This window comes from Bos grunniens, chromosome 6, assembly GCF_055505025.1.
Source record: "Bos grunniens cultivar Pamir isolate PY7600 chromosome 6, Bosgru_T2T1.0, whole genome shotgun sequence".
NCBI classification, from domain to species: domain Eukaryota; kingdom Metazoa; phylum Chordata; class Mammalia; order Artiodactyla; family Bovidae; genus Bos; species Bos grunniens.
Window position 1 is genome coordinate 53,657,823 of NC_141170.1, and position 25,123 is coordinate 53,682,945.

The following is a 25,123-nucleotide window of genomic DNA, read 5'->3' on the forward strand; positions in this document are numbered from 1 at the left end:
TTTTGTTTCAGTGTGATTCTGTTACGTGCTTTGCATGATTGTATTAATACCAAGGTCACAAATGCATCTTATTAACAGAATTTGCCATGAAGACAGCCTTGACATTAAAAATTCCCTCACAAAAGGTAATCCATAATCTTTAATAAAATAAACTTGTTACATGAGCCAATAAATGCATTTGTTTAATTCCCTTCCAAAGCACTGTTTTGGTCATCTAAATAGTTTTTTAAAGTGCACTTTATTCATATACTGCAATGGAAGTTATCCTATTTTCTTACACATTTAAATATATCATAGCTCTTCCAGGTGGTTTAGGGAAGGGTGCAGTAGTCTAAGACAGTACACAATGCTTGAAGGCAAGCAATAAAAATGCTTTGTATGGTATGTATTATTAAACATTTTAAAATATTGTTCTTATAAGTTCTACCTTTCCCCCGTAATGTGTGACTATACATTATAAATTTATAAATATGTACATATGTAAAAATATTTGTAAATAGCAGTTTCTGTAGGACAACAGAAAAAACTCATCTATACCTTTGCAAAAGGCTGCTCTTACATTGATGGTACCTGTTTATTAAAATTTATGGTAGATTGACCAGAAAAGTTATCATTACTTTTATTTTTATTTTTAGTTTCAATTGTTAAAATCTTATTTGAGCCTGATAACATCTTGACAGTTGAGATAGTCCAGTCATGTGGATCAGGGTTTTCTATTATTTCTTTAACTTTCTTTTTTTTTTTTTAAACACACTTCTTAGCCTTTTAAAGTTTAGATAAATTGCAGAAGCTTTAGTCTTGCTGGAGAGAGGGAGGATGCGCCATGGTAAAGGATTTTAAATTATAGAACAAGGATCTTTACAATTATTCTCCCTTCCATGAATCCTTTTAAAAACACAAAATAAAAGTGACATGGATTTATTAAAAATAAGATTCATAACTTCAGAAAACATTTTAAATAAAGTAACAATGGTCTCTTTGGCCTATAATATCATTATTATTTTATGCAGTTGTATATTGACATAAATAATTATGGTATGTACAAAATGTAGATAAATACATGTACATATATAGAGATATAATCTCATTATTGTATAGTTACTGCTCTGATTAAGCTAATATTTGTTCAACAAATATTTTTTACCTCCTACTATTTTCCATTCCATGGGGATGGTGTTAGTACCACTCATATCATGTCCACAGAATTTAGTTGAAAATCAAAGTGCATCTCATTCTTGTAAAAGACTTTAAATCAAAGACCAAATATAATATATAAGTTAATTTATCACTGAGAATTGATTAATGAGTTATGAGATCATGAGTGTGCTAAGATGGTGGCTGTTTTGCTATTTTCTTCTATTTCTGTTTATATTTGTTTGAATAGAAAATGGAACTAATATAAAACCATTAAATAATTTTTTTAAACTTCAGTGATTTTTAAAGTGCCAGTCTTAATGTTTAGCAATCTTTTCAGGGATCTATTTCGAATTTATCTCAGGTTTGGATAAGTGATCCCCTAGAGCCACATTGCCAATTTTTTTTTAAATAGTTCATTGTTTATTTAAAAAGAGCACAAAAGCTATCATTTCACTTATACTTTTTTGGTATATATACATATATATAAAGTTTTCATGATATGGCTCTTTTCATATTGCTGGTTGAAGGAACTCAACTCTGCCATGATGTCATAGATCCTAAAAGGGCCCCAAAGCTGTATGGAGTCTGTTGATATTGTACTTTGACATGGCCTGTCATCATTCTAATGTGAGGATAAGCGAAGTAGCTCAGGTCCACCTTCTGCAAAGTCATGGTTCTTCAGCATCTATCAAAAAAAATTTTTTTTCAAATGCTTCATACTTATTACACTCAAACAGTGCCTGTGAAATACCAAAATATTTATGACTCGTTTGAAATTTGGGACCTTATTAATAGCTTTATTATATTGGTTTTCCTGTTATTAGTCTTCTGGCATTCCTATATCCATCTGCATATTTTTGAAGCAATTCTCAGATTTTTTTTTTTTTGCCTATAAAAAGAATCAGAATTTCAAATTATGAGTTGATTGATTGCTACCCTGTAATGCACTTATTTTCCTTTTAATTTAGGTCTCTGGCAACCTTGGGTTTACCTCTTCTTAATCCAAAGTATCCAGAAGCATAAAATTAAAACTGGGAAGGGGTATGGTTATTTTTTAACACTTGCATACTTAGAGACCAGAGACACTGTTTAAAAATCACTCATAACAGTATGGATAAGACAAATAATGATATTTTTCTCTATTGAATTCATGCTTTAAAAATGAAATTCAATATTTAATAAAACTCTTAATATCCATAATCTTGCATTTATATGTAAGATACTAATCTTTTTCATTAATATTTATACACTCATATTTTCATCAAATTCAAAAATGAATTTAAGATCTCAAAAAAAGGGAAAAAAATTCAAAGAGAAAAACCCACTTGAAAAATTTTTATTGCTAGTTAAACCTAATGAGGCACTTTCCCTTTTTAAGTCCTAAAAAAAGTGAGAAATTATACATACATAAATATATACAGAGATATTTAACAATCATGAGTCTATTAAGGTAAGCATCATGATTAAAATACTAAGATAGATTAAGTTCATGTGAAAGGCATTTTGGAAAGGTAATTAAAGTTTATTTCTTATAAGTTTATATCACTTTCTCAAAAGTTCTTAATTATCCAACATATTTAGATCACAGTTTTCAACCTTATTTAGGTCAAATATTCTATTTTGCCAGTTTATATAAAGAACTTTTTTTAATACTTATATACTCCACTTCAAATCATTTTCTCTATGATGAAGTTAATACATAAATTAAGATTGCCAGTAGGAAATGCCAAGGAATAGGTTTAGGTGCCAGTTTATAGTAATACTCTCAAAGAACCTTTAAAAAGGCCTTAGCTTTGATTAGAAATAGGGGTGTGTGTGGGTGTGTGTATTTTCCAAGTATAAAAGAATATTTTGAGAAATTTAAACAAATTTATGAAATAGAAACAATTTCTTTTATAATGAATGTACTTCCAAATGTAGCTCTTTTTAAATTGATAATTAATTTAGTTAATAGAATAGTTTTTTTCAATAGATCCAACAAATTTATTCACTGGAATTTAGTCTTGAACCCCACATAGTTAGAAATATCCTTTCTACAAAGGTGTAAATGTTTTTATGATGTATTTTTGGTTGGCTCTTTTGAGCCATTAAATTTAAAATAATATAACAATTGTGCTTGTAAGATAAGATAAAAAAATCTTTGAATTTCAAGTTTCTCAATGGGAGTTTGTTAAGGCCTCTATTATATTTAATAGTCTGTTGATCATTTGCAAATAAGTCATCTATATATGTGATTGATTAGTTCTATATCTTTTTTGAATTGTAAAGCAACTAAGAATCCATTTTTTGTGAAAGAAGCTATTCCCTAACATTGGTTGCAATTTAGTTTCTGGCAATATATTACATTTTTCTTTTTTGGTCTATAGGTATAATAATGTGTAAAAAAGATTGAAGTTGATTAAGCACACAAAATACTAAGCACTTCCCTCTTTATTTTTCTCGTTTCTTAAAAAAATGACAGTTATTTTAGGGGTTGGAGAAAATTTATTTGCTATATTATTGGTTCTATGACATTCAAAGTCACTGAACTTCAAGGATTATTTATTAATTTCATCAATTTGTTGCAAATTACTATTTATAGAAAGAAGTCTAATCTGACACCATATAAATGTTGGTGTTGACACTGTGTTAAATTAGCTTAGTTGGTATAAAAAAAGTTTTTTATGCTTTGTTTATAAGACTTAGTTTACCACAACATGCTGCCCAAGTAGGCTTATATTATTGGATAAATAAGTGTAACTCCAACAAAATTGATTTGTGAAAACAAATGGTATTAGGAAAGCAAAACACAGGTGTTAGACACAGAATTACTTTAGGGATGAATGATGACATAAAAATTTGTCCCAATTATTTATTTTTAAATACTCAACACAATAGTTGAAGCAGTTGGCTGTGTTTTAAACCCAGCATAATATGTGAAGAACTTTAATGTATGATTGGAAAGACCTAAATGAAACTGAACTTTGAGTTACAATTTTCATGAATTAAACATTACCATCCATGGATAAGTGCTTGATTGTAGATCTTGGACACCTGCTCCACACTTGATTTCAAGTTTATTGGTATCTAATTTTTTAAAGATTCTTTTGAGCAGATAAATATTCAGGTTTTAGGGTGCTCCAAATAGGATTGTGACCTTTCATGAAATATTCCCATTAGAGGTCACATGCATGGAAACAAGAAAGCTTCATATTTGTTGCTAAATCAGAAAAGTAAAAAACAAAATGGAAAGGAATGTTTTCCTCTTGCTACGTATTAATAATACAACTACATGCATAGAGAATGCATGACAAGGTTCCAACACTAAACTTTGAGCATTCAGTAATCTGAGATTTTAAGGTGACAATATGCTTGTATGGTAGGTTTTCTAGTTTGAAAAAAATCATTCTAGAGCTAATAATATTTGTAATTTGTGACCTTGCTGTAACTGGGAAAAGTCACTATTTTTTGTATGTAAAATAATTTGACCTTTATTGAATGTGTCAGTATGCTTGCTGTTTAAAAATTCCTAATTAATCACATGCAGATTAATGCTAAATGTTATCTTTTTTGTACTTATTAAAATTAATTTAAATATATTTGATCTGAAAATTGTGGTTTTTTTGTACTCTAATCATTCATTACATGTTTGCTTACAAGAATTGAATTTACTGTAAATGTGACTTTTTATATTGGGATATAACACTAACATTTTATAGTAGTGATTTTAACGTTATCAGTTTCTTAACCTTCTTTTTAAAATAAAAAGGTTATAGGGTGAGAGAAAAAATCCAAATCTCCTTTGAAATTTTAGGGGGAAGGATCATGAATAGTTAACATTAGTCTGTTTAACACTTTGAAAGTGGTGCAATGGAAAACACAGGTTCGATGCAGGATACTGGATGCTTGGGGCTGGTGCACTGGGACGACCCAGAGGGATGGTATGGGGAGGGAGGAGGGAAGAGGGTTCAGGATGGGGAACACATGTATACCTGTGGTGGATTCATTTCGATATTTTGCAAAACCAATACAATATTGTAAAGTTAAAAAAAAAAAAGTTCACCCAGATAATTAGCTCCCTTCTATCATAAATGTGTCACATTTACATGAAACTTAAATAAAATAAATGATTTTCTTTTATTTAGATAGACTCAAGTTCATCATTCCATTTGTTAACCAGAAATCTTGCAGCTTTCCTGTTCAATCTATTCCCTTAATTTAATGCAATATTATGGAAATTATTTCTTCTTCCAATCATTGTTATTATTGCTAATATCACTGAAATTAAATGCTTTTAAATTTCAGAAAGTTAAAATAACAAGGCAATTTTTATTAGTGTGGTAAGTTCTCATACAGTAGTTCTCAACCCTAGCCACACTTTAAAATTACCTGAGGACTTTTCAAAAACACTGGTTCTACCCTAGTCAGAGTCTTGAGAGAGGAGGGGTTATGAGAAATTTTCTAAACTCCCCAAATAATTCTACTCTATAGCCATAAATGAATACGTTTTCATTTTATAAACCTATCACGGACTTTTTCTAATCTGTTTCTTTTTTGGAGACTTCTTGCTTTTTCTGTAGCTTTTAGTTTAGTCTATATTAATAAAGAAAAACAAACATAAAATTAATGAACGTTACGAGTTAGGTTTTTATATAATATAATGAATTCAAATGAAGCTGTCAAACCTTGTATAATAAAGTATTCATTCTTTTTACTATTTAATCAGTTAACTAGTCAGTTCAGTTCAGTCGCTCAGTTGTGCACAACTCTTTGCGACCCCATGGACTGCAGCATGCCAGGTTTCCCTGTCCATCACCAACTCTCAGAGCTTGCTCAAACTCATGTCCATCTAGTTGATGATGCCATCCAGCCATCTCATCCTCTGTTATCCCCTTCTCCTCCTGCCTTCAATCTTTCTCAGCATCGTGGATTTTCCAGTGAGTCAGTTCTTCACATCAGGTAGCCAAAGTAATCAATTAATTAAAATTAGTCTTAATCTTAATTTGTATCCTGTAGACCTGGAATTAGTTATGAACAATGTGAGTATATATGTTTAAAGATACATTCTAATTGTCATTTTCAGCATATAATTTTAATTAAATGTTTTAAAAATTATTTATCCGAACATTTTTTAAACGTTTTTCCTGAAAAGAAGTATATTCACCTTAAATAATGAGGCGAATATTTAACCTTCAAATTCACATCTCATTTAAATTATAGCCAGTATAAAATCACATTCGTCAACACCACTCACTAGTTTCCCCAATATCAATTTACTGTCCAAGCTTTGTCAAATTCATGTAGATTAAAACATCCTATGGATGGAAGCATTTATGTCATCTTTGCCCTCAACAATTCAGAAAGTGAAAACAGAGGTTACAAAGGGTTTTCTTAGAAGTTTTGCCTCACCTTTCAACTGTAAAACCAAGGAAACTGCTGACAAAGCAGTAAGATTCAAAAACTGGTAGTCCTTGAAGACTGTTGCACTCAGATGGGAAATGTTTTATATTCTTTGGCCAGTACAACTCTTGGAAGTTCTCAGTTACAGATAGAAAACTAGAAAAATTGAAAACCAGATGCAAGCAGTAAAAATAGCACTTGAGAAAATGTTCAATTCTATCCAGTGTTCTGGCTTAAGAAACCAGCGAAATGGGTATTTTTTTAAGTTCTAAGCTTAATTAAAATTTGGAGCTTAATTGCTTAGGGTTATTTACCTGGAAAATTCACTTATGTGAAATACCTTATTCCATAAATGATTGAAATGTTATAACATTTCTTCCATGAATCAATAAAAATCAGTATGGAGAATTCCTAAATCATGTCTTAAGATGTAGTATAATGAAAAAATGTAAACTGATAATTGAAGCATATCAATTTTGAATTGCTCATGCACTTACTGTTCGAAATCTAGTTTTACTTTCTAATTAGAATATACATGGAATGCCAGATAAATAGAACAATGACAGAGTTTATCAATATTGAAAAGTCGTTATGCCTGTCCCCTAAACCAACTTACAGAAGGATTTCACAATGAGTCTGTATAGGGTCACCCTAAGGCTTATTTCAAAGTCCAATCCATTCCAGACAACTGAATCTGTACCAGAGGAGAAAAATGTTTGTAATTCTTTAATTTTTTTTAACTTATTGGAAAAGTGAAAACAAGTATGTTTTCATCACAAGGTATAGGAGAGGAATATATAATGGGTATCTTTGCCCCCCATTTTTGGAGTAAATATACACAACAAAATTTACTATCTTAGCAGTTTTTAAGTGTACAGTTGAGCAGTATTAAGTACATTTTTATACTGTTGTGCAGTCATCACACCACTATCTCCAGAACGCCTTTCATCTTGCAAAACTGAAACTGTAGCCAGTTAAACTGTAGCTCCTCATGACTCCCTCTCCCAGCCCCTCACAACCATTACTCTTATTATTTTATTTCCCTTTTCCCACCATGCCCGAGCCTCTGATACCCCCATTCTATTTATATTACTGTAAGTTCAGCTTTTAAAAACATTTAATTTTTTTTAGATTCCAAATATAAGTCAAAATCTAACAGATTCAGAAACAGAGGAACTGAGGTTTCAAAGGATGTTCTATGGAGTTAGAAGTTTTACTTTCTCTGTTTCCTATCTTAAATGATCCAGGACTGGAAAGGAACTGATGATTAGCATCAAACAGAAATTATTCAGGCAAATAATATTACAGGACAATTACAAACAATCAACAGATTCAAACCTGTAGGAACAAGGTCAGAACAAGAGGGTGAAGAGATGAACAGCACTGGAGTGGAATTGAAACGTGTTGTAAATGAGGGAAATCAAGTTCCTGTTGACTACCAAGAATGGAACTAGAATATAGTCCTATCTTCATTACCCATTATGCTCATAATGCATGCTTCATAACAGTAATATTAGGTGTAATAGTTGAGGGCTTCCCTGGTGGCTCAAATGGTAAAGAATCTGCTTGCAATTCAGGAGACCCAGGTTCAATCCCTGGATCTGAAAGATCCCCTGGAGAAGGCAATGGCTACCCACTCTAGCATTCTTGCCTGGAGAATTCTATGGACAGACTAACACTTGCACTTTCATAATAGATGAAATAAAGTTGAAATTGACTAAAGAGAAATAACAATCGAGATTTGATGACTTGGTCTTCCCTGTTTCCAAAAAATAAGATTCGCCATTTACCCTTAATATAAATTTTATAGCTAAATGGGCATTCAGTATATTATTGCTTCTTTATTCAAAGAATTTCACATAAGAAATTTTGATACTAGAATAGTGATCACATCCTACATATCTAATATAAGCTCATTTGATTAGCATATTTCAAAGTAGTACAGTACTAATTTCTGAAATAATGATTTTATAATTTCACTTTCTACTCAAAAGAATGAAGTTTTATTTATACAGGATGTCATTATTAATGACTTGCTATTAAGCATACATTATTACAATTTCTATAATATTGAACTTTAGTACTTTAAATTTGATAGAGTTATAGCTAATTTTGTAATAACAATAGAATTGAAATATGAGGTAACAATTTATTATTTGATTTGAGCAAAGCATAGACAAAGTTTGATAACACTATAAAATTATATCAGGCAAAATTAAGCTCCACATTATTTCTTGCTTGCTTTTCTCAGCTATCATGCTAATAGGCATTGCACTGAAGGGGAGAAGTCCTGTTGCATACCCTCCTCTTTATGTAGTGAAGCTAGTACTATTTCCACACTGTTCCCGCTGACCTGGACTCTGCATGAAAATGCATATCACCTTTGTTGAACACTTCTGCCTGATTTCATGCCCCTGTGCTTATCACTGGGCTCTTATGTTGCTCATGATTACTCAATATGTGTTTTCCCCATTAGTCTATAATATTCTTATCCATGAGGATTATGCCCATCTTTTTCAAAACTGTCAATTGAAATTCAGTGAGCTTTGTTGAATTTGAGGACTGTTTCTTTTGATCAGTTCTGCAATTTTTTTTTTTTTCATTATACTCTCTTTAAGCAACAGTCTTTCTCCTCTATTCTCCTTCTCCTTTCTTTCTGGAGTGCCCATGGCATGCATGCTCAGTCACTCAGTTGTTTTCAGTTCTTTGTGACCCCATGGACTGTAGCCCACCAGGCTCCTCTGTCCTAGGGATTCTCCAGGCAAGAATACTGGAGTGGGTTGCCATTTATTTCTCTAGGGGATCTTCCTAACTGAGGGATTGGACCCACATCTCCTGTGCCTCCTACACTGGCAGGAGGTTTCCTTACCACTGTACCACTTGGGAAGACCCAGAGTGCCTATTAGATATATATTATATCATCCTACTTTATCTTCCATTTTCCTTAAATGCCCTTTTATGGTTTCCATGCTTTTAACTCTCTGTGCTGCATTCTGGATAATTTCTTTGGGGCTAAGGCTAAGTAACATGCCTAAAACCACATTTATAATATTCTGAATTTTAAATTCCATAGTCTTTCCATTAAATTACACAGCAATTCTATAATTATCTTGCCTTGAAAAGAATTCATATGAGCATGAATTATTTAGATATTTAGTAAAACTTCACAAATATCACATGTTAATCCACTGGAAAGGTCCAGGATGAAACACCATGCTCTGTGGCAGAGCAGTAGGGAAGGAACCCCAGGAATCTGAATCAAGTGAATGCCTTCAGATGCTGCCCTGAGATTTTGTTTGATTAATTTTCAGCATATAGTCTCAGTCATATAAAAGAGTATGGTGAAGTCAGTGTCACCATTTTAAAACAATGTTCTTGTAACAGCTTTTCCTGTGCTCTATTGCAGACTTCAGTTCTCTGTATACACAATATGTTCAATACATGTTAACAGACTACCTGACTGAAAGAGTCTCTAAAAAAGAAAAGCTAGCATTTGACTTCAGCCAGATTTTACTTGAAAGCTCAGAAGGGAATGGCTTCATCTTGATGATGTGGCAACAACATTCAATCTGCCATCATCGTCTGTGATAGTTGTGCCTTCTTTTCTTCAACCGAATAATAGACAGAATCACAGAAAACATCTTAAGATTGCATACATCAAGATGCAGCTGTGGCCATCACATTCATATTTGCTATTAAAAATTATTTAGAATTAACTATTCATGGAAAAACTGAAAATGTCTTTATAAGCGTTGTGCCTGTTTCTGAAATAAGAAACTGTTAAAAAAAAAAAAAAAAAAATCCAGTGCCTGAGTAGGATGATAACTCAAAGCAGTCAAATGTAATGGATTTCTTTTGATTTTAGTTTTGAAGGAATTAGAATTACTGCAGATTATTTTAGAAGAAAATATACAGGAACATGAAAGGTATTTACCTTCTATGAGCTGTGCTCATAATTTATAAGACATTAAAGGTGTCTACATAAAAGATATAAGCAATTATGTAATCAGATTTCAGTTGTAGAAAACAGCCCACTTTACCCATTTTAAGCAGGTAATAATTTATTATAGGGTTTTAGAAAGATGCTACAGATTTGTTCAGAAGGTTAATAAAATAGGATATGAGATAAACTTACAGGAAGATTTTCAATATCTTCACTTTAGTATGAAGTCAGCTAGGCTGCTGTCTCTTCTATGATTAAGAAATGACTGATCTAACATTTGTAACACCACAACCATAATCAAGAACACCTCAGTCAGGAAGCTAGTATGATGTTCCTTGGTCCAGAACCACATTGTGCCACATACAGTCTTTAATGGAAAATTGATGCTGTGTCCTGCTTCCTTTTTAATATCTATAAGGTTAGTGATTGGGATGTTTGCTAACATTGCCACAGTAAAATCACCTGCCATTAGCACTCTGTTTACCAGCAGAAACAACTGCAACAACAGAAGCACATTCTTCAGATTGCATCAGTCTTCCAAATCTCACAGAACTGCATCTGATTTGTCAAACTTAAATCAGCCAGAACTTGAGTTATATAATGTTTATCTTTCAAACTTGCAAAATACAATAAGTCTTCGACTGTCAGATTACCTATTTGACTATTCAAATTCCGAAAGTATTCTTCTTTCCATGCTTAAATCTACCACACACACAAAGAAAAAACACAATAGAAATAAGCTAACATCAAACATAACGGACTTACCTGGTGCTCAAAGGTAAAGAATCTACCTGCTAAGTAGGAGACATAGGTTCAGTCCCTGGGTTGGGAAGATTCCCTAGAAAAGGAAATGGCTACCCATTCTAGTATTTTGCCTGGGAAATCCCATAGGCAGAGGAGCCGGGTGGTCGAAAAGGGGCACAACTCAGTGACCAAACAATAAATATCACTGAACAGAAAAAGTCTTTTCAGCACATTTCTAAAAGAAAGAAAAAAAAATTCAGCAGGGATATAAACTTTCTCTGGGAGGAGTTCAGTGTTAATATTCATTTTTTTGCTTGCTGTTTAGTCATTCAGTCATATCTGACTTCTTTGCAACTCCATGGACTGTAGCCCATCAGGCTCCTTTGTCCATGGGATCTTCCAGGCAAGAATACCAGAGTGGGTTGCCATTTCCTTCTCCAGGGAATCTTCCTAACCCAGGGATTGAACCCATGTCTCTGCCTAACAGGCGGATTCTTTACCACTGAGCCACCTGGGAAGCCCCAGTGATGGCTTGTTGTTGTTTAGTTGCTAAGTTGTGTTTGACTCTTTGTGACCCTATGGACTGCTACCCACAAGGCTCCTCTGTCCATCAGATTTCCCAGAAAGAATGGTGGAGTGAGTTGCCATTTTCTTATCCACAATATTCATTAATATCGTCAAAATTCTATATTGACATTCTATAATGACATAAAGCCTATGCCTACAACCATAGGCTATGTGAAGTATGAACCAAAGGAAGAGAAAAAAACAAGAAAGTATATCTTTATGTAACAAATCAAGAAAGAAATTGAGTAAATATTGTTTTCTAACTGATGATGAAGCTATGGTTCATATTTATAACTTTTCTGTTGCTCTAAACATTTTGTTTCTTCTGTTCCCAGCTGCACTGGAAGCATTGTTAACCTGTGCCCCTCAGTTTATATAGGTCCCAGTTGGACTGTCCTGACAACTACAAATCATACTTTCTTTCCAAATGGACCAAATGTGTTCTGGGACTATAATTCTTATAGGGAAACCAGACACTAACTTCTTTTCCTCCTTAAAACATGGTGAATTGTACTTTAGAGACCTCCAAGTATTTTAGGAAACACTGCCAGTAGATCATTTAGCCCTCAGACTATAGAGCTCTTTCCAAAATGAGGTTATCCTTGATTATTCAAGGGGTTTCCTGAGAGATAACCAGCTCATTATTTATAGGTATCCTGAGGACAGCTTATTCCTATAATGGGAGGCATACAATTAGAAAAGATAGTAGGAAGTTTGTTTCCTGACTTTCTCTGAAATGATCAATGAAACTACCTTGACCCAAAAAGACATTCAGATAATCCTCAATTTTACTGCCCCCTTGAGAGCTAAGCCAGAGTCTGTGCAATTGTTAATACACTCTGTTCTACATGGACTTCCCTGGTGGCTCAGACGGTAAAGCGTCCGTCTACAGTGTGAGAGAGCTGAGTTCGATCCCTGGGTTGGGAAGATTCCCTGGAGAAGGAAATGGCAACCCACTCCAGTACTCTTGCCTTGAAAATCCCATGGACTGAGGAGCTTGGTGCAGTCTACTTACTATCCATGGGGTTGGTCACAACTGAGCGACTTCACTTCACTTCTGTTCTATATAGATTAATGGCTCAAGACAAGGGGAGAGGTTAATACAAAAATTTACAGAGAAAGATCCCTGGATTTCTTGGTTGTTTTGGGGATTTGTTTGGTGATTGTGTTTGAGAACCTGGGAGACCACAGTTACGGTCAGGAGTGCAGGTTTTTTCATCCTCTGTCTTGAAATAGGAATTGATGATGGCCCTACTTAAATGTTGTGTTAGACAAACTGAACAGATATAATCCAAGCCTTGATCAGTTAAATTTATCAATAAAGTGGCATATACTCATGGAAAAATTCACCAGAAGCCAAGATGGTATAGAAATAAAAAGCAGATCTTTTTGAAACAATTCTCCATGGGTCACTCACATTTCACTACATCTTGTCAGCAAAGGCACTGGCTGTCTTTGTCCTAGACTCTTTTCAAATACAATTGTATAACAAACAGCCTTGGAAGATAAAGATAGTAGCACAGTCAAGTTGTTTACAACCCAGTATGATAAAGATAATATGTTTCTCTGAGGCATAAGTCAGGCAGGTTTATTGCCCATTACAAAAGATTCAGGCTCTCTGAGCTTGAAGTTCCTCTCTTATAATGTAACCCACTGTGCAGGTGTTTTTTGAATCTCTTTTTGTTGTTCTATAGAAATTGGGGGCTCAAGAAACACATGCAAACATCATGACATGCTGGCTGTTGCTATTGCTTTGAGTAAAAAACTGTCTCTGGCCCAGGAATCTTATGTTTTCTGCTAGTTTTCAGAAAACTTGGCTGGCTAACTTGTTAGTTTGGATGTAGAATATAATTTTAGACCTCAAATTATTGACAATCAACAACTACCAAAAAGTAATAGTAATGATAATACTTAGAATTAACAAAAAGCACTCCCTTCCAGACATCTTTCTGGGCACTTTATATATGTATATGTATATATCTTCATACAAAGTTTTAAGTTAGTACTGTCATAGAGATAAGGAGATTGTGATGCAGATAAATGAAATAACTTACTGCAGACCACACAGCCAGTTTAGGGTAGAACCTGAATTCAAACCTAAGCTATATAGATCTAAAATTTATTACTTCAAATAATCTCGTATCAGTTCAGTTCAGTTCAGTCCCTCAGTCGTGTCCGACTCTTTGCGACCCCATGAATCGCAGCACGCCAGGCCTCCCTGTCCATCACCAACTCCCGGAGTTCACCCAGACTCACGTCCATCGAGTCAGTGATGCCATCCAGCCATCTCATCCTCTGTCATCCCCTTCTCCTCCTGCCCCCAATCCCTCCCAGCATCACAGTCTCTTCCAATGAATCAACTCTTCGCATGAAGTGGCCAAAGTACTGGAGTTTCAGCTTTAGCATCATTCCTTCCAAAGAAATCCCAGGGCTGATCTCCTTCAGAATGGACTGGTTGGATCTCCTTGCAGTCCAAGGGACTCTCAAGAGTCTTTTCCAATACCACAGTTCAAAGGCATCAATTCTTCGGTGCTCAGCCTTCTTCACAGTCCAACTCTCACATCCATACGTGACCGCTGGAAAAACCATAGCCTTGACTAGACGGACCTTTGTTGGCAAAGTAATGTCTGTGCTTTTGAATATGCTATCTAGGTTGGTCATAACTTTCCTTCCAAGGAGTAAGCGTCTTTTAATTTCATGGCTGCAGTCACCATCTGCAGTGATTTTGGAGCCCACAAAAATAAAGTCTGACACTGTTTCCACTGTTTCCCGATCTATTCCCATGAAGTGATGGGACCAGATGCCATGATCTTCGTTTTCTGAATGTTGAGCTTTAAGCCAACTTTTCACTCTCCACTTTCACTTTCATCAAGAGGCTTTCTATTTCCTCTTCACTTTCTGCCATAAGGGTGGTGTCATCTGCATATCTGAGGTTATTGATATCTCTCCCGGCAATCTTGATTCCAGCTTGTGTTTCTTCCAGTCCAGCGTTTCTCATGATGTACTCTGCATAGAAGTTAAATAAGCAGGGTGACAATATACAGCCTTGATGTACTCCTTTTCCTATTTGGAACCAGTCTGTTGTTCCATGTCCAGTTCTAACTGTTGCTTCCTGACCTGCATACAAGTTTTTCAAGAGGCAGATCAGGTGGTCTGATATTCCCATCTCTTTCAGAATTTTCCACAGTTTATTGTGATCCACACAGTCAAAGGCTTTGGCATAGTCAATAAAGCAGAAATAGATGTTTTTCTGGAACTCTCTTGCTTTTTCCATGATCCAGTGGATGTTGGCAATTTGATCTCTGGTTCCTCTGCCTTTTCTAAAACCAGCTTGAACATCAGGAAGTTCACGGTTCACATATTGCTGAAGCCTGGCTTGGAGAATTTTGAGCATTACTTTACTAGCGTGTGAGATGAGTGCAATTGTGTGGTAGTTTGAGCATCCCTTGGCATTGCCTTTCTTTGGGATTGGAATGAAAACTGACCTTTTCCAGTCCTGTGGCCACTGCTGAGTTTTCCAAATTGGCTGGCATATTGAGTGCAGCACTTTCATAGCATCATCTTTCAGGATTTGAAATAGCTCCACTGGAATTCCATCACCTCCACTAGCTTTGTTCGTAGTGATGTTTTCTAAGGCCCACTTGACTTCACATTCCAAGATGTCTGGCTCTGGGTCAGTGATCACACCATCGTGATTATCTGGGTCGTGAAGATCTTTTTTGTACAGTTCTTCTGTGTATTCTTGCCACCTCTTCTTAATATCTTCTGCTTCTGTTAGGTCCATACCACTTCTGTCCTTTATTGTGCCCATCTTTGCATGAAATGTTCCCTTGGTATTTCTAATTTTCTTGATGAGATCTCTAGTTTTTCCCATTCTGTTGTTTTCCTCTATTTCTTTGCATTGATCACTGAAGAAGGCTTTCTTATCTCTTCTTGCTATTCTAAGTAACCTGTTAACATTGCATGACATACACTACCCATAGCTATCTCATGTTAGTAGGAACACTGCCAGCTTAAAATTAAACCAGGTTACTTAATCAACTATAATTTGTCATTCCCTCAAGAATCTGCTACTTTCAAACCATCTTGCCATCAAGTTGTTTTATGGGTCACTATTAAGATGCAGACCAAAGAAAACAAAAATGGATTTCTTGTCACATTTGAATTGCATAGAGACTCAATGGAAGACTGTAGAAAGAAGCTCCAGGTTAGTAAATTGTCTCAGAGCTATGCTGCAGTGAACTGAAAGTCGCTCAGTCCTACTCTTTGAGAGCCCATGGACTACATGGTCCATGGAATTCTCCAGGCCAAGGTACTGGAGTGGGTAGCCTTTCCCTTCTCCAAGAGATCTTCCCAACCCAGGGATCGAACCCAGGTCTCCCACATTGCAGGCAGATTCTTTACCAGCTGAGCCACAAGTGAAGCCCAAGGAGCTGTCACCTCATCTATAAGCAGAGGGCGGCAGGTGCGAGAACTAATACCACCACCACAATCAACTATCATAACCAAGTAACTGCCATTATCATTAATTGTCTCTATTATTATCATTATCAGGAAAATATTTGTGACACGCTTTCCAGTCCTATGAAGATGGGAGAGTGGAACTACTGCTAATGTCACTGTAGAAAACCCGCAAATCTTCTGGAATGTGCTTCACTGGAATAAACAGCAGAGCAGGAAATGCCTTTCCTTCTTTTGGTTTTCATGTTTCAATTCTTGTGTGAGTTTATCTGCTTGTGGCTGAATCTAAATCAAATCTAGAACTCTAGCTGTTGAGAGTCTGAAAATGATGATCAGAGGATAACAGAGTAGATGTTCCGAACCAATTCCATCAAATTTGACAAAGCATTAAATTCTAATGTAGTATAAATAAAGGCTGCTCCAAATAAAACACAGCATTTTAAAAAATCACAAACCTTTTAAATGCAAACAGATCTCTTTTTTTGACAATTAAAAGCTGGTAAGCATCAGAAAAAAGGTTTTCACTTATATGTCTACTCATTTCCTGTTGCCTTCCTGCTATCCTAATGCAGGTAGGTGAATTTGGTGCTGCCTTTTAAGCTCTTTAGTGTAAATTGATATTAAAAAAAAAAGTGATTTGAGATGATGGGTGCCAATTCTTTAAGGCAGGGACAAAAACTTTTATCTGCCACATTGTGGAAAGATAAGGAAAGGAAAGATGATAACAGGAAGTGGAATCTATTTTGTGAGAAAAAAAATAATGTACTAGATATTAAATACTAGATACTAAAATATAATATGTTAGGAATCAAAGGTATTTCAAATTGGTTTTATTTCATTAGCAGTTGTGTAGATTTAGAATAAAGAGGGGATTGGATACTCTGGGCTAGGGTTTAAATATTTTGTATATATAGACCATGATTGAATTTATATAAAACTCTTGAAATAGTAGAAATATTTGGAGAACTGAGTTGCAAAATACTTTAGAAATGTACTCAGGGCAAATATGGCAAAAAAGAAAACAGACCTCAGAATGATAGCCTTCTTCAAGATCAAAAGACATCAGGAGTGAAATGCTGTGCCTACTAGATAAATTTCCAGCACTGTTATGTGATGATTTTGTGGGTAGTGAAGAGAGAAATTAAGGGCATGGTACGATCTGTCCCTCAGAAGATGCACTATGAAGTGCTCTCATGAGAATGAAAAGGGAATAATGAATTCATGAGAAGGGAGTAGCTTGTGGACCAAAATATTGATGAATAAAGAACAGACTACTCTTGGGAAAAGAAACAAAGCCAAAGAAGATGTGATTTTTAAACCTCAAGTTCAGTTTCTTACTGATATATAGGAGAGAATGAATGTGAAGCAACTCTTAAATTATAATTATAGGGAAGTCTATAACAATCGCTCTTGCAAACACCTCTAAAAATGACAGTGGGAACGATTTTTAAACAAATAATTTTCAGGTCTATTGAAAAGATAATGAAGTGTGTAGTTCTCTGTTGGCTCACGCTGTCCAGAAAATTATAGGGCAAGCAACACAAAACACTTGGGCTTCATTAAGAGGAGCACAGCATTCTGCCGACTGAAAAACAAGTAGCTGCTGGAATAGAAGGCTCAGAAAGGCATCTACATCTTGCCTATTTGCCATTTCATTTAAATATTGTTGTAAATGTTTAAATTATTCCCTCATCTCATTCTGGGGTAGAAGAAAAAGAGAGTTCTGTTTTTGTAAAAAAAAAAAAAACCAGCTGTTCATGCAAGTTAAGAATAATGAGATGAATGACTATGCATATTTAAAGCTAATGTACAAAGAGAAGTTATTTGTAGTTTAACAATTGTAGACTAAAAGTCAAGAAAAATGGGATGTGTCTTGCTGAGCTTCTAAGGAAGCAGATCACAGCTGCATTTGCTTTTACTTTTTATGTGATTATAATTATTATTCTTAGGCTATTCTAAGAATTGCATAGTAAATTCACATAGGGCACAATAAGCTTCTTAATTGAAAGACATATTACTAATCAGATGATTGACTTAATATTTTACTTTAGGTCTAGAGTTTTTTTTTTTTTTTTTTTGCATCAAATCAAAAATTTAAAAACTCAGTTAGGTATGTACCTCAAATTCTTAGATACTGAGAATCCAAGAATTAAAATTTCTCTCTGAGAATTAAACCCTAAAGTCAAAAAAGAAGTCCCAAGTTCATATTTGAGACAAAATATTTTGTTTTTCAGATTGTATGGACAAGAATATAACCTGATTGCAAGTTTTAGCATACCAAAATAACAAATTTCAATCAGAGTGTTGTTGGTTGGCCACTGAAGCCTAACAGAAGTGGACTCTTTAGAAGTAAACATCTACACATCCTTGTTCTACTGCAAAAAAAGAAAAACTTAGCAACTGTATCTGAATATCCTGGTCCCTGAGTATGGACAAAATCATTCCTACTGTCATATGGCTGCAGCAAAGTAAGCCTAATGTAGGTTAATAGTCAACATATCGTATTCCTTTGTTCTGTGTCCTTACTAAATTGGGTATTTTGATACCAGATCCAATGTGTTTGTTAGCTGTGGGGTGGTTTCCTCACACACCCACAAGCAATACTTGGTACACCAGGCAGGTTTCCTAGAATTCAGCAGAATTCTGACACTATTTACCCAGAGTTAGTTTCAGATTTTGCAGGTTAAGTGTTCTGTCCTACAAGACTGCCCCCTCATCCAGTCCCCGTATTTCAGATGCAAATCACAAGCTCTGGTTATTATCTGTACTTCTGATGAAACTCCTATAGATTGTAGCTTTCAATGACCCCCTCTTTGGACTTCAGTGGCCAGTCCAAGTCCATGTTTTACCTATACTTCTGATTAACTAACTATAAATTGGAGGTTCCCATGACCTCCTCCATGGATTCCATTAATTTGCTAGAACAGCTCAAAGAACTCAATAAAAACATTTTACTCACTAGATTATCAGTTTATTATGAAAGCCTATTGTTCAGGAACCCCTAGATGGAAGAGATACACAGAGCAAGGTATGAGGAAAGGGCAGGGTCCTTTCATGCTAGGGTATCACTCTCCCCAAATTTCCATGTGTTCAACAATCCTGAAGCTCTCCAAACTTTCTCTTTTGGAGTTTTCATGGAGGCTACATTACACAGGCTTTACTGACTACAGCTTTGGCCCCTGGCCATCAAATCACTCTCCAGCCCCCTCTCCCCTCTCCGGAGGTCAGGGAGATAAGACCAAAAGTTCCAACTCTCTAATCACAAGATTGGTTCCCCTGGCAACCAGCCCTCACACTTAGGTGGGGTCCAAAAGTCACCTTATTAACATAACAAAAGATAAATTTGTGGCTTAAAAATTCGTGGCTCATTTAGGAAACTGCAAGTGTTTTGGGTCAGGAACTATGGGAAAAGACCAAATATATGTGTGAAATATGTTTTGGTCATCTGAAGATCAAATATTTATTTTTCTTATACATCACAATACTGCACTTACACACTGAGCTAAGTCTTCAGTTTTTGGCTTTTCATTTAGGTTTGCCTAAAGTGAGACAAGGTGCTGGATGTTTACACTAGGAATGTCCTTGCATCTATAAATAGTTTTTGTTGTCGTAGATTAGCATCATGGTTGTTCTCATTTTATTAACCACTTTCACATTTAGATTGGATGAGTTTGTCACCAAGAGAATTTTCAGTGATCTGTTGACAGTATCATTGGATACAGGTAAATTACCAAGGTTGCAGATGGAAGTTCAGTTCAGTTCAGTCCAGTCACTCAGTTGTGTCCAACTCTTTGCAACCACATGGACTGCAGCATGCCAGGCTTCCCTGTCCATCACCAATTCCCAGAGTTTACTCAAACTCATTTCCATTGAGTCAGTGATGCCATCCAACCATCTCATCCTCTGTCATCCCCTTCTCCTCCTGCCTTCAATCTTTCCCAGCATCAGGGTCTTTTCTAATGAATCAGTTCTTCACATCAGATGGCCAAAGTATTGGAGCTTCAGCTTCAGTATCAGCCCTTCCAATGAATATTCAGGACTGAATAACACGCACATATTTAATACCATATACTTCTTGAATTAGGTAACATACAGCACCCAGTATATATTGACTGCTTAATAAATGTTAGAATTATCGGTATTGCTGTATTATATTGTATTGAAGTATTGGTACTGCTATACAATCACCAGGAGGAACTGTTACCAAAGGTCTTTTTCTCTTCATCCACACTCAAGTTTTGGGAATTAAATTTTTCAAGATGCAATGTACAGGTGTCATTTCAATTTTCCAGTTTCCAGTCAACTTTCTGGGGAGTTCCTATATGGACTAATGATACTAGTACAGACTTTTTATTTCTAATTCAGAGGAATTTATCCTCCCATTATTTAGCTTCTTAGGCTTTTCATTTTCTTTTCCTGTGTTCATAGTTCAATTCTTATCAACAATAGCCCACATTTATTAACCTAGAGTTACCTGAACGGTCACTTCTACAAAGAATTTTCACTGAATCACCTCATTTAATATCATAGAAAACTGAGGCAGGTACTAATATTATGCACAGCAAATAGAAGGGGGAAAGCAGAAGCACTGACAGACTTGGGTTCCAAAATCACTATGAAATTGAAAGACACTTGCTTCTTGGAAGGAGAGCTGTGACAAACCTAGACAGCGCATTCAAAAGTAAAGATGTCACTTTGCCAATAAAGTTCTTTATGGTCAAAACTATGGTTCTTTCAGTAGTCATGTATGGATGTGAGAGGTGAACCATAAAGAAGGCTGAGCACTGAAGAACTGACGTCCTCGAACTGTGATGCTGTTGACTCTTGAGAGTCCCTTGGACAACAAAGAGATCAAACCAGTCAATCCTAAAGAAAAATAACCCTAATTATTCATTGGAAGGATTGATGTTGAAGCTGAAGCCCCAATACTTTGGCCACCTGATGCAGAGAGCTGACTCATTGGAAAAGACTCTTGAAGATTGAAGGGAAAGGAGAAGGGAAAGATTGAAGGCAAAGGAGAAGGAGGAGGCATGGGATAAGATGGTTAGAATGCATCATTAATTCAACGGGCATGAATTTGAACAAACTCTGGGAGATAGTGAAGGATGGAGGAGCCTGGATTGCTGCAGTCCATGGGGTCACAAAGAGTTGGACATGACTTAATGACTGAATGACAACATCTAACATTATGCCCATTTCACCAGTAGGAAGTCTGAGGTACAATGCAGTTAAATATGTTCCCAGTGTCAAGAGGTAAAGAAGGGACTTTAGCACCAGCTCTGCAGCCTTATTTCCTGAGGGTGGAGAATCTTGCTTGTACACATGGATTTCTGTCTATGCATAGTCTTTGTGATTGCTTATGAAGTGAATATATAAAATCTACTATATATAAAGGGTATAAGGAAACATGTCTGAGAGAAGGGATAGACAGGAACACTTCAAACTAAAATTCAATCACAACTTATACTAGATACTTATCACCATATATTGTACTAAATTCTTTATTAAATAAGTTTAAGTTTATATGAAATAAAACTTAATAAGTATAAATATAAATAAGTAAATAAAACTTAATAAGTATAAAATATAAATAAGTTTATATGAAATATAATTTTTACTGATTTTCCCAAGTTTCTGAGTAGGGTATAATCTTTGCTGTATCTTCCTCTTTAATAAAAGTTTAACAAAGTGCACATGTTCAATAGGACTAATTTATTTAGCTGTACATTGGAAGCTGTTTTAAAAGTACACTGATGTTATTAAAATTTTTTTCCTGTTACAAACAGCACTTAAGTAGATTCAAGATTTATTTAAAGAGATATACGGTGGTTAACAAAACCTGGGAACAAATGCAAACATGATGATCTAATTTTTGTTTTATATTCATTAATATCATCTTGTATACTGAGAGAAAAATTTTCAGTACACAACAAAAATCATTTTTAATTTACAGATATACAATTGCTTATAAAGGAATGACTAATAAGCTAAGAGTATTTGTGGTTCCCTTGAGGTGTATGATCCACCCATTAGATCTCTCCTTCTCAAGGGATATTTGCATAACTCTGTAGCATTATCATTTCATTAATTTCCAAAGTTCCTGTGATGGATGAAAATCATAAAGTAATGAACTGATCAGTGTTTTTTTGAAGATTTTGGCAATAATTGTTCTGGCATCTTGAGTTTGGATCTATAAACTTTGAGATGGATTGCACTTTACTTGTAAATCAACCCTAAAATTTCTATCTCTGATGTGTCAGTAATAAATGTCAGGTCATAGTGCTAAATTCACTGAGGAGAAATTTCAGAAGGCTGTTGGTTCTTTCATAAGGATTTGCATCTTGGTAGTTTCTGGAAGATGTAGTTTGACTAATGTATGTGATCAATCCCCAGTATTTTATATCCAGGCAAGTGTTTTAGAAATATTTTTTTAATAATAGTGGTGGAGTTTAGGGGGGAAATCATATATATTGAATACCTCTATATTTATAGTCAGTGTCTTCGTTTAACAAAATAGATTTGCCTGAGCAACATGTGATTGACTGCAGGGTTTGCCAGTGAATGTAAAGTGACTTTTGTATTCACCCTATTTCTGCCCAATTAGTTTTATTGTTCTGTTTTATTTTGTGTTCTGTTAAAAAGCTATTTCTAAGAGAAAGGCATTTGAAAATTTCTTTGGAAACATATGCATTAATACCTTCAAATGCATGAAAATTCTTATACTCACCACCAAACAAATACAAATACCCGAGTGCAGAGCCACCTACTCAGAAAGATATCTTAGGTACTGATCTACTGACCTTCTGGGAGGCCATGCCCGCACTAGTAGTTAGAGTAAGTATGAATGAAAGTCACTCAATTGTGTCTGACTCTTTGTGACTCCAGGGACTATACAGTCCATGGAATTCTCCAGGCCTGAATACTGGAGTGGGTAGCCTTTCCCTTCTCCAGGGGGTCTTCCTAACCCAGGGATAAAGCCCAGGTCTCCTGCATTGCAGGCAGATTCTTTACCAGCTGAGCCACAAGGGAAGCCTAAGAATATTGGAGTGGGTCAAGGAAATGCTTAGTCACTGTTGTTTCTGTTTTTTTCCCTGCTCTCTTGTTCACATCATCATCAATTCTTGTCAACAACAAAAAAAATATCCTGAGTCCCGCTGAAAAAAAAATTGTTGCTTCTTTGTCTGAAGTGCACCTCAGACCTTCCCTTTCCTCTACCCCTGATGCTGCTGTCTTCACTTAGGTTTCTGTCTCTTTGCTTTGCCTTCTTGAACAAATTCTGTACCATGTTTCTCTCCATTCCTCTCCACCTGCTATGTCTCCAGCAGAGGATTCTTTCTAAAATACAAATGTAATCGTGTCAGAGTACTGCCTAATAGCTAACACATTTCAAGGAAAAAATTCAAACTAAACATAAAGGTCCTTCATAATATGACTGCATCCTGAATTACAGACTGTGTTTTCTTAACCTATTTTTCTTCACTCTTTCTTTTAAGCACCTTATCCTCTACCTGCAGTGGATAATTTCCTGACCTCCAAATGGGTTTATGTATGCCTTCTTTGTGACTTCTTTTTCCCCTGGCAGGTGCCCTATCTTCCATCCATCACTACCTGCTGAAACCCTTTTCAGACTTAAAGATATAGCTTTGCCTGTAGCCTCTTCTGTGAATTATTTTTACATTTCCCGAGTTACTTGTCTTTGAGTCTTTTCAGTCTCATTAACAGTAAATAAGTTATTATATCTAAAAGGCACAGGACAATGCCTATTGATGTGAAGTGTATTCATTTTGTATCTAACTATCTTTTAGGCTCTGTCTAATGTGTCTGAGGCTAAGATCTTATGGATGCCTGTGATTTCTGTAGCTCGTTTTAAATCATGCCTTTAATAAATTCTCGAAGTCCATAATTCTTCAGGATCTATACATTATACAGACGTGAGTTTTTCCTTCTCTTTTTAATGGAAATAACAAAAGGTTAAAGCTTATGTCAGTTTCAAGAATCCTAATTCCACTTGGAATGAAATTAACTCCCACAATCATATATTACAAATTTATGATCTTCCTTTGTCTGCAGACTTTCAACCATCTGGAATTATGCTCATAATAACCTATACAATTTAAATCACTTGGCAATGCTAATGAACCCCACCTGGGAAATACAGAATAGATATAGATACCGATTAATAGTAGCAATCTCAGCCAAACCTGACCACCTCTGCACATTAAATACCACTCTTTGAAAATGACTTCTGACATATTGGCTATTTGAAAATCTGATGAGCCATTTTGCATGAAAAAAAAATCAGGATCACAGATTTTCTTTGTAGTTCTAATATTTTTTCAAGATTGCCTTATAAAAAATAGCCAAATGAAGAATCTAAATGAAATGACTTAAAAATGTTTGAAGAGGCAGAAAATTTCTAAGACTGAACCCAGCAGGATATCTCTGAATAAATCACATATTAGAAATGAAAGGTGAAGAAAAACTGTGGAGAACAGTGTTAAATATTTTACAAACTTTATCAATATTATAGTACACTATCTTAGGAATAACAATTTTATTTTTAATTTTTTAATTAATTTATTTTAATTGGAGGCTAATTACTTTACAATACTGTGGTAGTTTTTGCCATACATTCAAATGAATCAGCCATGGCTGTACATGTGTTCCCCATCCTGACCCTCCCTCCCACCTCCCTCCAATTCCATCCCTCAGGGTCATCCCAGTGCACCAGTCCTGAGCACCCTGTCTCATGCATCAAACCTGGACTGGTGATCTATTTCACATATGATAATACACATGTTTCAATGCTATTCTCTCAAATCATCCCACCCTTGCCTTCTCTCATAGAGTCCCAAAATCTGTTCTTTATATCTATCTCTCATTTGCTGTTTC

The 25,123-nt window shown here is 35.2% G+C and overlaps 1 long non-coding RNA gene across 2 annotated transcripts; it reads left to right on the plus strand.

Annotated features, from left to right (window-relative positions):
• The first annotated feature begins 10 nt into the window (after positions 1 to 10).
• On the plus strand, positions 11 to 16,451 carry LOC147370734 (uncharacterized). 2 transcript variants are annotated; one of them, XR_015166158.1, is made up of 2 exons: positions 11 to 125; positions 16,325 to 16,451. It is a non-coding gene; the product is annotated as an uncharacterized LOC147370734 (long non-coding RNA). The 2 variants fall into 2 exon arrangements; XR_015166159.1 differs by lacking the exon at positions 11 to 125 and adding an exon at positions 16,117 to 16,235.
• The last annotated feature ends 8,672 nt before the right edge of the window (positions 16,452 to 25,123 follow it).